We start from the raw sequence: 12,500 nt of genomic DNA, 5'->3' as shown, positions 1-12,500 counted from the left end.
TCGCTCTCATTGGCCCGCCTAACCAGAAAATGCCTGCGGTACACCCATTTGGATAAGAGTGCACGCAGATGCGGGCCTCGACGGCTACACATTTCCTCGGGCGGCCGCCTCCCGGCCTCCGTGGAGCGCGGGATGCACGGTCCCATCGACAAGCCTCTCCCGTTTTTACCGTGGCGTCGCGGTTCACCACGGCGGGCGGGTCGGTCTCCTCCGCATAAAAAGGGGGACCCCCGCTTTTTGTTCCACGAAATCGCACAAGCTTTTTTCGCATCCACGGTTTGCCACCGCACACCAAAATGCCGATCCGGCTGCCTACTTTAGCCAACAGGTGGAGCCAGGCGCGCCGTACTTGCGCGGCACTTCCCACGTCCACCGAAGTCGGTGCCAAGGACCACTTTCGGCGCCGGAGCCGCGTACGAGCCTACTCGAGGCGGAAGAACGAAGCCAGCAAGGGCCTGGCCGCAAGTGCGTTCAATTGTCGGGACGTCCAAGTCCCTCGTTCTTCCGTGCTTCCTCTTTCGGCAAGTCGTTGCGGCACCTTCCCAAAGCGCGCAGACCCGCTAATCGCGACGAGCGCGACGTGGCCGTGCCGCCTTTCCCTCGGCAGCAAGCAAAACGCCTGGCAACGTCGACGCTCCCCTAACCGCGATCTCGCACCGTGTTTCGTGTGGCGAATTCAAAAGCCGGCCGGCGCTGCTGCAACCATTACGGTCGGTACGCATACGCCGCGGAGGGCGGGACGGTCATCGGAGCGTGCGGTTCCTCCATCGAGTACTGCGCACCTCGGCCGTCGCATCGCCGTGCCATGACCGGCCGCGCGTCAACGCGAACCGGTGCCAGCGAGATCCCTCGCCTGCAAGAACCGACCGGCAGCCTCCGTCACCCGAGGACGCGGAGGCGCTTGCCGCGGACGGCGGGACGGTATGCACTGGTGCACAGCGGACCCGTCACATCGCCAGTTCCTTGACCGACCGCCGACGCTTGTGCCGTTCCTCTCGTACTTGGCAGTCGCCGCGCGATTGTCGGGTCTCGTTCTTGCACGCTCGAACGGTCGGGAGGGCACTCGGCTGGCGTTTCGGGAACGCGCAGCCTCGCCTTCTACCGACGTAACCACGACTCGCCGTTCGCGCTCCGCCGCTCCTGTTTACAGTACTAGGCGGTCCCGCAGCGGTCGGGTCGCGCATTTCGAGCGCTTCGAGCCACGGTGCAGTGGCGGGTCGAAAGCCGACCTATGAGTGCGTTGCGCCGTTTGTACCCGCGTCCGCCACCTGGCCGACCGTCCAAGGTCGCGGTGTTGGCGTCCGCTGGGCGCAACAATTTGTCACGGGGTGCCGCTCCACATTCAGGCAGCCCCGTGGGGAAAAGCCGACCCCGCGTCCAAACGGGGTCAGCGGCAGAAAGTGTCGGGCGCAGACGCAGCTGAGGCGCTCACCCTTCACAATCCGTTAATGATCCTTCCGCAGGTTCACCTACGGAAACCTTGTTACGACTTTTACTTCCTCTAAATGATCAAGTTTGGTCATCTTTCCAACAGACCGGCGCAACCGAAAGGCCGCGCCGGACATCGGTCCGAAGACCTCACTAAATCATTCAATCGGTAGTAGCGACGGGCGGTGTGTACAAAGGGCAGGGACGTAATCAACGCGAGCTTATGACTCGCGCTTACTGGGAATTCCTCGTTCAAGGGGAACAATTGCAAGCCCCTATCCCAATCACGAAAGAAGTTCCACGGGTTACCCAGTCTTTTCAGACAGGGATAAAGACACGCTGCTTCCTTCAGTGTAGCGCGCGTGCGGCCCCGGACATCTAAGGGCATCACAGACCTGTTATTGCTCTGTTTCGTGCGGCTAGGAGCCGCTTGTCCCTCTAAGAAGGTTGTAAGGTGCTGGGAACCCCGCACCTATTTAATAGGCTAGAGTCTCGTTCGTTATCGGAATTAACCAGACAAATCGCTCCACCAACTAAGAACGGCCATGCACCACCATCCACCGAATCAAGAAAGAGCTCTCAATCTGTCAATCCTCCCAGTGTCCGGGCCGGGTAAGTTTTCCCGTGTTGAGTCAAATTAAGCCGCAGGCTCCACTCCTGGTGGTGCCCTTCCGTCAATTCCTTTAAGTTTCAGCTTTGCAACCATACTTCCCCCGGAACCCAAATACTTTGGTTTCCCGGAAGCTGCCCGCCGAGTCATTTGAGTAACTCAGGCGGATCGCTGGTTGGCATCGTTTATGGTCAGAACTAGGGCGGTATCTGATCGCCTTCGAACCTCTGACTTTCGTTCTTGATCAATGAAAACATTCTTGGCAAATGCTTTCGCAGTAGTTCGTCTTGCGACGGTCCAAGAATTTCACCTCTAGCGCCGCAATACGAATGCCCCCGTCCGTCCCTCTTAATCATTACCTCGTATTCCAAAAACCAACAGAACAGAAACGAGGTCTTGTTCTATTATTCCATGCAAGTTTATTCAGGCGACTCGCCTGCGTTGAGCACTCTAATTTTTTCAAAGTAAAAGCACCGGCCATCTCGAGGCACACAATGAAGTGCACCAAGAAAGAACCGGCATGATGTTCAGTCCGAGCCGTCGCATCGGGTAGATGCACTACTCGTCTGGAACTGAGATCCAACTACGAGCTTTTTAACCGCAGCAGCTTTAGTATACGCTATTGGAGCTGGAATTACCGCGGCTGCTGGCACCAGACTTGCCCTCCAATTGATCCTCGTTAAAGGATTTAGAGTGTACTCATTTCAATTACGGGGCCTCAAAAGAGTCCCGTATTGTTATTTTTCGTCACTACCTCCCCGTGCCGGGAGTGGGTAATTTGCGCGCCTGCTGCCTTCCTTGGATGTGGTAGCCGTTTCTCAGGCTCCCTCTCCGGAATCGAACCCTGATTCTCCGTTACCCGTAACAACCATGGTAAGCAAGTAACCTACCATCGAAAGTTGATAAGGCAGACACTTGAAAGAAACGTCGCCGGCTCGTGGCCATGCGATCAGCACAAAGTTATCCAGAGTCACCACACAATACGGGCCGAAACCCGATCGATCTTGGTCTAATAAAAGCACCCGTTACCCAAAGGGCTCCAGGCTCACTGCATGTATTAGCTCTAGAATTGCCACAGTTATCCAAGTAGGAAGAAACGATCTAAGGAACCATAACTGATTTAATGAGCCATTCGCGGTTTCGCCTTATTTCGGCATGTACTTAGACATGCATGGCTTAATCTTTGAGACAAGCATATGATTACTGGCAGGATCAACCAGGTAATCGTTCGACTGCGCGTCCGTCCTCGCCCTCGGCGGGCCGGACGCAGTCTGTGTGCGGCGGAGGCCACCTTCAGGCGCCCCAACACGCTTATTTTGCACTCCGAGATGACGGCGTTCGAGCTCGCTACGGCACAACCTTCCCGAAAGACGAGTGGGAGCCGTGCGGCAAGAAGCACGTTCATGCTCGCTCTTTTTCGTTGCATCGACTCGGTCGCGCCGTGCGGGTTGCCCAAGCCCGCTGCACTGTCGGTGGACCGGCCGGAACTAGCAACGGAGCCGAGACTGCAAAGCCGCCAGACGACGGGTCACGCCCGCGTCTTCGGCGCTTTCGCATCTGAATCGCCCGAGGACGACACGGAACACACCTCGATATCGTGGTAAAACGGCACCGTCCGACAACCAGCCCCTAACGCATCAAGCGGATGAGGCTGCAGACGACTGCCGTGGATTCCCCTGGAGCAGACCCGAGGACACGCTTGACGAGGCCGAAGCCCGCCGCATATCAGACACCCGGTCGCTTTCGCGTACGCCGCTCACGAGAACCCCCACATAATAGCAGCGATAAGTACCCAGACCTCCTTGGGCCCTAATACGAGCGTACTCGAGAAAATTTCACCGCGGGTGTGCCCCGAAACGTGTGGCATGTTGAGCGTGCCACAAGTCTACGTCGCTCTCAAACCCGCCGAGGTCGTAGAATTTGCGACCCTACTCACGAAATTCCCACCGAGGATACGGCCGCAAACGTACCGCACCTTGGGTAGGCCACGAGTTTGTGCAACACTACGCTGACGGCACAGCACCGAGGTCGTGCGCGCACGCACGGGAAAATTCCGCCGCGGTTTCTGCCGAAAACGTGAGGCACCACGACTCTCCGCAAGTTCGCGTCGACTGCGAAAGACCGAAGTCGTGAACGACGTGTCCGCTACTCGCCGCCGACACGCTGGACACCAAACGTACAACGACTCGACGGCGTCGTAGAGGCCCACGACGCGGTTTTCCTTAACGACGTCTCGGCGTGGCACCGACAGGTTAGAACGGCCGACCAACGTTCCCTGTCCGCCGTTCGGCTCAGTCGAAGGGCTCGGCGACTTCGGCAACGCTGCGAAGCCGCACGGTGACGCACGCCATGTCCCCATTTTTTTTTTTCTTTCTGCGTCTGCCGGGGTGCCCCTATAATAGCAGCGATAAGCACCCAGACCGCCGTGGGTCGCTCGCCCCGGCTGACGTGGTTTTTCGTACTCCTGCGGCGGTCGCCGTCAAGCACGTCCAAATACGCTACTTTCGTGGGCGCATTCACGCTCTTTCGCTTCGCCGGAGTGCCAGCACTCACTCTGCCAAAAACGGCGAACATCCGAGCGGCGGTTCCCACTTTTGCGTCGGCGTCGCAAACCCCGCCCCGGCAGACGAGGTTTGCCGTACTCGTGCGACGGTGGCCGGCGGGCACGTCGAAAGACGCCGATATCGTGCGCGAATTGGCGCACCTTGGCTTCACCGGAGTGCCGCCACTGACTCCTCCAAAAACGGCGAAGATCCGAGCGGCGCTTCCCACTTTCGCATCGGCGTCCCGAACTCCGCCCCGGCTGACGCGGTTTACCGTACTCGTGCGACGGTCGCCGGCGAGCACGTGGAAAGACGCCAATATCGTGCCCGAATCGGCTCCGTTCGGCTTCGCCGGAGTGCCAGCACTGGCTCGGCGAAAGACGACGAACATCCGAGCGACGGTTCTCACTATTGCGTACGCGTCGCAAACCCGGCCCCGGCAGACGCACTTTGCCGTACTCGTGCGACGGTCGCCGGCGAGCACGTAGAAAGACGCCGATATCGTGCCGGAATCGGCCCCGTTTGGCTTCGCCGGAGTGCCAGCACTCACTCGGCCACAAACGGCGAACATCCGAGCGGCGGTTCCCACTTAGCCGTCGGCGTCCCGAACTCCGCCCCGGCAGACGCGGTTGCCGAGCTCGTGCGACTAGCGACCGCGAAGCCGTCTCGCGACGCCGCTTTCGTGCGCGGCTCCCACTGCGACCTGGGTCACCCGAGGTCGACGAGCAAAAAAGAATGTCGAAAAAAATTTTTTTTTTTTTTGCGTCTGCCGGGGTGCCCCTATAATAGCAGCGATAAGCACCCAGACCGCCATGGGTCGCTCGCCCCGGCTGACGTGGTTTTTCGTTTTCCTGCGGTGGTCGTCGTCAAGCACGTCCAAACACGCCACTTTCGTGGGCGCATTCGCGCTCTTTCGCTTCGCCGGAGTGCCAGCACTCACTCTGCCAAAAACGGCGAACATCCGAGCGGCGGTTCCCACTTTTGCGTCGGCGTCGCAAACCCCGCCCCGGCAGACGAGGTTTGCCGTACTCGTGCGACGGTGGCCGGCGGGCACGTCGAAAGACGCCGATATCGTGCGCGAATTGGCGCACCTTGGCTTCACCGGAGTGCCGCCACTGACTCCTCCAAAAACGGCGAAGATCCGAGCGGCGCTTCCCACTTTCGCATCGGCGTCCCGAACTCCGCCCCGGCTGACGCGGTTTACCGTACTCGTGCGACGGTCGCCGGCGAGCACGTGGAAAGACGCCGATATCGTGCCCGAATCGGCTCCGTTCGGCTTCGCCGGATTGCCAGCACTGGCTCGGCGAAAGACGACGAACATCCGAGCGACGGTTCTCACTATTGCGTACGCGTCGCAAACCCCGCCCCGGCAGACGCACTTTGCCGTACTCGTGCGACGGTCGCCGGCGAGCACGTAGAAAGACGCCGATATCGTGCCGGAATCGGCCCCGTTTGGCTTCGCCGGAGTGCCAGCACTCACTCGGCCACAAACGGCGAACATCCGAGCGGCGGTTCCCACTTAGCCGTCGGCGTCCCGAACTCCGCCCCGGCAGACGCGGTTGCCGAGCTCGTGCGACTAGCGACCGCGAAGCCGTCTCGCGACGCCGCTTTCGTGCGCGGCTCCCACTGCGACCTGGGTCACCCGAGGTCGACGAGCAAAAAAGAATGTCGAAAAAAATTTTTTTTTTTTTTTTTGCGTCTGCCGGGGTGCCCCTATAATAGCAGCGATAAGCACCCAGACCGCCATGGGTCGCTCGCCCCGGCTGACGTGGTTTTTCGTTTTCCTGCGGTGGTCGTCGTCAAGCACGTCCAAACACGCCACTTTCGTGGGCGCATTCGCGCTCTTTCGCTTCGCCGGAGTGCCAGCACTCACTCTGCCAAAAACGGCGAACATCCTAGTGGCGGTTCCCACTTTTGCGTCGGCGTCGCCAACCCCGCCCCGGCATACGCGGTTTGCCGTACTCGTGCGGCGGTGGCCGGCGGGCACGTCGAAAGACACCGATATCGTGCGCGAGTCGATGCTTCTTGGTCTCGCAGGAGGGCCGCCACTCACTCCTGCAAAAACGGCGAAGATCCGAGCGGCGCTTCCCACTTTTTCGTCGGCGTCGCAAACCTCGCCCCGGCAGACGCGCTTTGCCGTACTCGTGCGACGGTCGCCGGCGAGCACGTCGAAATACGCCGATATCGTGCCCGAATCGGCCCCGTTTCGCTTCGCCGGAGTGCCAGCACTCGCTCGGCCAAAGACGACGAACATCCGAGCGACGGTTCCCACTATTGCGTACGCGTCGCGAACCCCGCCCCGGCAGACGCGGTTTGCCGTACTCGTGCGGCGGTGGCCGGCGGGCACGTCGAAAGACGCCGATATCGTGCACGAATTGGCGCTCCTTGGCTTCACCGGAGTGCCAGCACTCACTCGGCCAAAAACGGCGAACATCCGAGCAGCGGTACCCACTTAGCCGTCGGCATCCCGAACTCCGCGCCGGCTGACGCGGTTGCCGAGCTCGTGCGACTAGCGACCGCGAACGCGTCTCGCGACGCCGCTTTCGTGCGCGGCTCCCATTGCGACCTGGGTTACCCGAGCTCGACCAGCAAAAAAGAAGGTCGAAAATTTTTTTTTTTTTTTCTGCGTCTGCCGGGGTGCCCCTATAATAGCAGCGATAAGCACCCAGACCGCCGTGTGTCGCTCGCCCCGGCTGACGTGGTTTTTCGTACTCCTGCAGCGGTCGCCGTCACGCACGTCCAAATACGCCACTTTCGTGGGCGCATTCGCGCTCTTTCGCGTCGCCGGAGTGCCAGCACTCACTCTGCCAAAAACGGCCAACATCCGAGCGGCGGTTCCCACTTTTGCGTCGGCGTCGTAAACCCCGCCCCGGCAGACGCGGTTTGCCCTACTCGTGCGACGGTCGCCGGCGAGCGCGTCGAAAGACGCCGATATCGTGCGCTAATTGGCGCTCCTTGGCTTCTCCGGAGTGCCGCCACTCACTCCTCCAAAAACGGCGAAGATCCGAGCGGCGTTCTCCACTTTCGCATCGGCGTCCCGAACTCCGCCCGGGCTGACGCGGTTTACCGTACTCGTGCGACGGTCGCCGGCGGGCACGTCGAAAGACGCCGATATCGTGCCGTAATCGGCCCCGTTTGGCTTCGCCCGTGTGCCAGCACTCACTCGGCCAAAAACGGCGAACATCCGAGCAGCGTTTCCCACTTTCGCATCGGCGTCCCGAAGCCCGCCCCGGCAGACGCGGTTTGCCCTACTCGAGCGACGGTCGCCGGCGATCACGTCGAAAGGCGCCGAATTCGTGCACGAATCGATGCTTCTTGGTCTCGCAGGAGGGCCGCCACTCACTCCTGCAAAAACGGCGAAGATCCGAGTTGCGCTTCCCACTTTTTCGTCGGCGTCCCGAACTACGCCCCGGCTGACGCGGTTTACCGTACTCGTGCGACGGTCGCCGGCGGGCACTTCAAAATACGCCGATTTCGTGGGCGCATTCACGCTGTTTCGCTTCCCCGGAGTGCCAACACTCACTCTGCCGAAAGCGGCGATCATCCGAGCGGCGGTTCCCACTTTTGCGTCGGCTTCGCAAACGGCGCCCCGGCAGACGCGCTCGTGCGACGTACTCGTGCGACGGTCGCCGGCGAGCACGTCGAAAGACGCCGATATCGTGCTCGAATCGACCCCGTTTCGCTTCGCCGGAGTGCTGCCAGTCACGGCGCAGAAAACGGCGAACAAGTGTTTTTTTTTTTTTTTTCCTAGAATTTGTGTTATAGAAGGCACATTTGATATCGGACGATAATTTTCAACTTTATCACGCGCACCGATTTTCGTGTAGAGGTTTGCAAGTTTATGGGAATTTCTTCACTTGGAATAATGCGATTTAGTAGTACTACGAGAACTTCATGGATGTACTCAAGGGTACGGGGCAAGTCAGTTACGTCAACACCTGCAGATTTTTTACACTTCAAACTGAAAATTGTTGGTTGTGAGTCCTCGTGTGATATTAAAGGCCGATTCGCTAACACATAGAACAAAGAAAGAAAGGAAGAAAAAACGCCCGCGCTCGCTCAAGAAACCTGGGTTCGCAACAAGTGGCAACAACAAGCAACCGAGCGAGTGCGCCAAAACCCGTGGCGGCCGAACAAACGCGAAGTCCCAACCGCGTCAGCCGGGGCGGCACGGGACAGGAAAAATCACTTCAGCCGGGGCGGCGGGGCACCGAATAAACCTCGTCACCTCGTCGCAGGATAAAAGAGGAAACAAAAAGTCTAAACAGCGTCTGCTGGAGCGAATGCGTAATAAAACAACAACAACAACAAAAAAAAAAAACACCCGCGCTCAAGAAGTCTGCAATCACCACAAAAGGCGACTGTGACCGAGCAGCGTCAGCCGGGGCCGTGCGGAAACGGAAAAACCGCGACTACCGGGGCGTCGAGGCACCGAAAAATCCACTTCAGCCGCGGCGAAAAAAAAAAACAAAAAGAAAGACGGAGGGGGGGGGGGGAACCACGTCTGCCGGGGCGAAGGAAAAAAAAAAACGCGTCTGCCGGGGCGAGCCCGGGTGCGGCACCACCGGGAAAACTGTGGCAAACAGACATGGCGATCGAGTGAGTGGGCCGCCAGCCAGGCTCAGCCAAAAAGTGCAAAGTCCGAACTGCGTCAGCCGGGGCGGCAAAAACCACGTCAGCCGGGGCGGCGCAAAAAACCGCGTCTGCCGGGGCGGCACGAAACCGCGTCAGCCGGGGCGGCGCGAAAACTGCGTCAGCCGGGGCGAAAGAAAAAAAAAAAAAACGCGTCTGCCGGGGCGAGCCCGGGTGCGGCACCACCGGGAAAACTGTGGCAAACAGACATGGCGATCGAGTGAGTGGGCCGCCAGCCAGGCACAGCCGAAAAGTGCAAAGTCCGAACCGTGTCAGCCGGGGCGGCAAAAAACCGCGTCAGCCGGGGCGGCGCAAAAAACCGCGTCTGCCGGGGCGGCACGAAACCGCGTCAGCCGGGGCGGCGCGAAAACTGCGTCAGCCGGGGCGAGCCCGGGTGCGGCACCACCGGGAAAACTGTGGCAAACAGACATGGCGATCGAGTGAGTGGGCCGCCAGCCAGGCTCAGCCAAAAAGTGCCAAGTCCGAACTGCGTCAGCCGGGGCGGCAAAAAACCGCGTCAGCCGGGGCGGCGCAAAAAACCGCGTCTGCCGGGGCGGCGCGAAAACCGCGTCTGCCGGGGCGGCGCGAAAACTGCGTCAGCCGGGGCGAAAGAAAAAAAAAAACGCGTCTGCCGGGGCGAGCCCGGGTGCGGCACCACCGGGAAAACTGTGGCAAACAGACATGGCGATCGAGTGAGTGGGTCGCCAGCAAGGCTCAGCCAAAAAGTGCTAAGTCCGAACTGCGTCAGCTGGGGCGGCAAAAAACCGCGTCTGCCGGGGCGGCACGAAACCGCGTCAGCCGGGGCGGCGCGAAAACCGCGTCTGCCGGGGCGGCACGAAACCGCGTCAGCCGGGGCGGCGCGAAAACTGCGTCAGCCGGGGCGAGCCCGGGTGCGGCACCACCGGGAAAACTGTGGCAAACAGACATGGCGATCGAGTGAGTGGGCCGCCAGCCAGGCACAGCCGAAAAGTGCTAAGTCCGAACTGCGTCAGCCGGGGCGGCAAAAACCGCGTCAGCCGGGGCGGCGCGAAAACCGCGTCTGCCGGGGCGGCACGAAACCGCGTCAGCCGGGGCGGCGCGAAAACTGCGTCAGCCGGGGCGAGCCCGGGTGCGGCACCACCGGGAAAACTGTGGCTAACAGACATGGCGATCGAGTGAGTGGGCCACCAGCCAGGCTCAGCCAAAAAGTGCTAAGTCCGAACTGCGTCAGCCGGGGCGGCAAAAACCGCGTCAGCCGGGGCGGCGCAAAAAACCGCGTCTGCCGGGGCGGCACGAAACCGCGTCAGCCGGGGCGGCGCGAAAACTGCGTCAGCCGGGGCGAAAGAAAAAAAAAAAAACGCGTCTGCCGGGGCGAGCCCGGGTGCGGCACCACCGGGAAAACTGTGGCAAACAGACATGGCGATCGAGTGAGTGGGCCGCCAGCCAGGCACAGCCGAAAAGTGCCAAGTCCGAACTGCGTCAGCCGGGGCGGCAAAAAACCGCGTCAGCCGGGGCGGCGCAAAAAACCGCGTCTGCCGGGGCGGCACGAAACCGCGTCAGCCGGGGCGGCGCGAAAACTGCGTCAGCCGGGGCGAGCCCGGGTGCGGCACCACCGGGAAAACTGTGGCAAACAGACATGGCGATCGAGTGAGTGGGCCGCCAGCCAGGCTCAGCCAAAAAGTGCCAAGTCCGAACTGCGTCAGCCGGGGCGGCGCAAAAAACCGCGTCTGCCGGGGCGGCGCGAAAACCGCGTCTGCCGGGGCGGCGCGAAAACTGCGTCAGCCGGGGCGAAAGAAAAAAAAAACGCGTCTGCCGGGGCGAGCCCGGGTGCGGCACCACCGGGAAAACTGTGGCAAACAGACATGGCGATCGAGTGAGTGGGCCGCCAGCAAGGCTCAGCCAAAAAGTGCCAAGTCCGAACTGCGTCAGCCGGGGCGGCAAAAAACCGCGTCTGCCGGGGCGGCACGAAACCGCGTCAGCCGGGGCGGCGCGAAAACCGCGTCTGCCGGGGCGGCACGAAACCGCGTCAGCCGGGGCGAGCCCGGGTGCGGCACCACCGGGAAAACTGTGGCAAACAGACATGGCGATCGAGTGAGTGGGCCGCCAGCCAGGCACAGCCGAAAAGTGCTAAGTCCGAACTGCGTCAGCCGGGGCGGCAAAAACCGCGTCAGCCGGGGCGGCGCGAAAACCGCGTCTGCCGGGGCGGCACGAAACCGCGTCAGCCGGGGCGGCGCGAAAACTGCGTCAGCCGGGGCGAGCCCGGGTGCGGCACCACCGGGAAAACTGTGGCTAACAGACATGGCGATCGAGTGAGTGGGCCACCAGCCAGGCTCAGCCAAAAAGTGCTAAGTCCGAACTGCGTCAGCCGGGGCGGCAAAAACCGCGTCAGCCGGGGCGGCGCAAAAAACCGCGTCTGCCGGGGCGGCACGAAACCGCGTCAGCCGGGGCGGCGCGAAAACTGCGTCAGCCGGGGCGAAAGAAAAAAAAAAAACGCGTCTGCCGGGGCGAGCCCGGGTGCGGCACCACCGGGAAAACTGTGGCAAACAGACATGGCGATCGAGTGAGTGGGCCGCCAGCCAGGCACAGCCGAAAAGTGCCAAGTCCGAACTGCGTCAGCCGGGGCGGCAAAAAACCGCGTCAGCCGGGGCGGCGCAAAAAACCGCGTCTGCCGGGGCGGCACGAAACCGCGTCAGCCGGGGCGGCGCGAAAACTGCGTCAGCCGGGGCGAGCCCGGGTGCGGCACCACCGGGAAAACTGTGGCAAACAGACATGGCGATCGAGTGTGTGGGCCGCCAGCCAGGCTCAGCCAAAAAGTGCCAAGTCCGAACTGCGTCAGCCGGGGCGGCGCAAAAAACCGCGTCTGCCGGGGCGGCGCGAAAACCGCGTCTGCCGGGGCGGCGCGAAAACTGCGTCAGCCGGGGCGAAAGAAAAAAAAAACGCGTCTGCCGGGGCGAGCCCGGGTGCGGCACCACCGGGAAAACTGTGGCAAACAGACATGGCGATCGAGTGAGTGGGCCGCCAGCAAGGCTCAGCCAAAAAGTGCCAAGTCCGAACTGCGTCAGCCGGGGCGGCAAAAAACCGCGTCTGCCGGGGCGGCACGAAACCGCGTCAGCCGGGGCGGCGCGAAAACCGCGTCTGCCGGGGCGGCACGAAACCGCGTCAGCCGGGGCGAGCCCGGGTGCGGCACCACCGGGAAAACTGTGGCAAACAGACATGGCGATCGAGTGAGTGGGCCGCCAGCCAGGCACAGCCGAAAAGTGCTAAGTCCGAACTGCGTCAGCCGGGGCGGCAAAAACCGCGTCAGCCGG

At 61.5% G+C, this 12,500-nt stretch overlaps 1 non-coding gene across 1 annotated transcript; it reads right to left on the bottom strand.

Moving 5' to 3' along the window:
* Positions 1-1,446: 1,446 nt before the first annotated feature.
* LOC142793865 (small subunit ribosomal RNA) lies at positions 1,447-3,261 on the bottom strand. The gene has a single exon (XR_012891883.1). It is a non-coding gene; the product is annotated as a small subunit ribosomal RNA (ribosomal RNA).
* Positions 3,262-12,500: the final 9,239 nt, after the last annotated feature.

The sequence above is a fragment of the Rhipicephalus microplus genome, unplaced genomic scaffold (genome assembly GCF_043290135.1).
Source record: "Rhipicephalus microplus isolate Deutch F79 unplaced genomic scaffold, USDA_Rmic scaffold_342, whole genome shotgun sequence".
Taxonomy (NCBI): domain Eukaryota; kingdom Metazoa; phylum Arthropoda; class Arachnida; order Ixodida; family Ixodidae; genus Rhipicephalus; species Rhipicephalus microplus.
The sequence above is the reverse complement of the archived record's forward strand: the minus strand, read 5'-3'. Positions and strand labels throughout refer to the sequence as shown.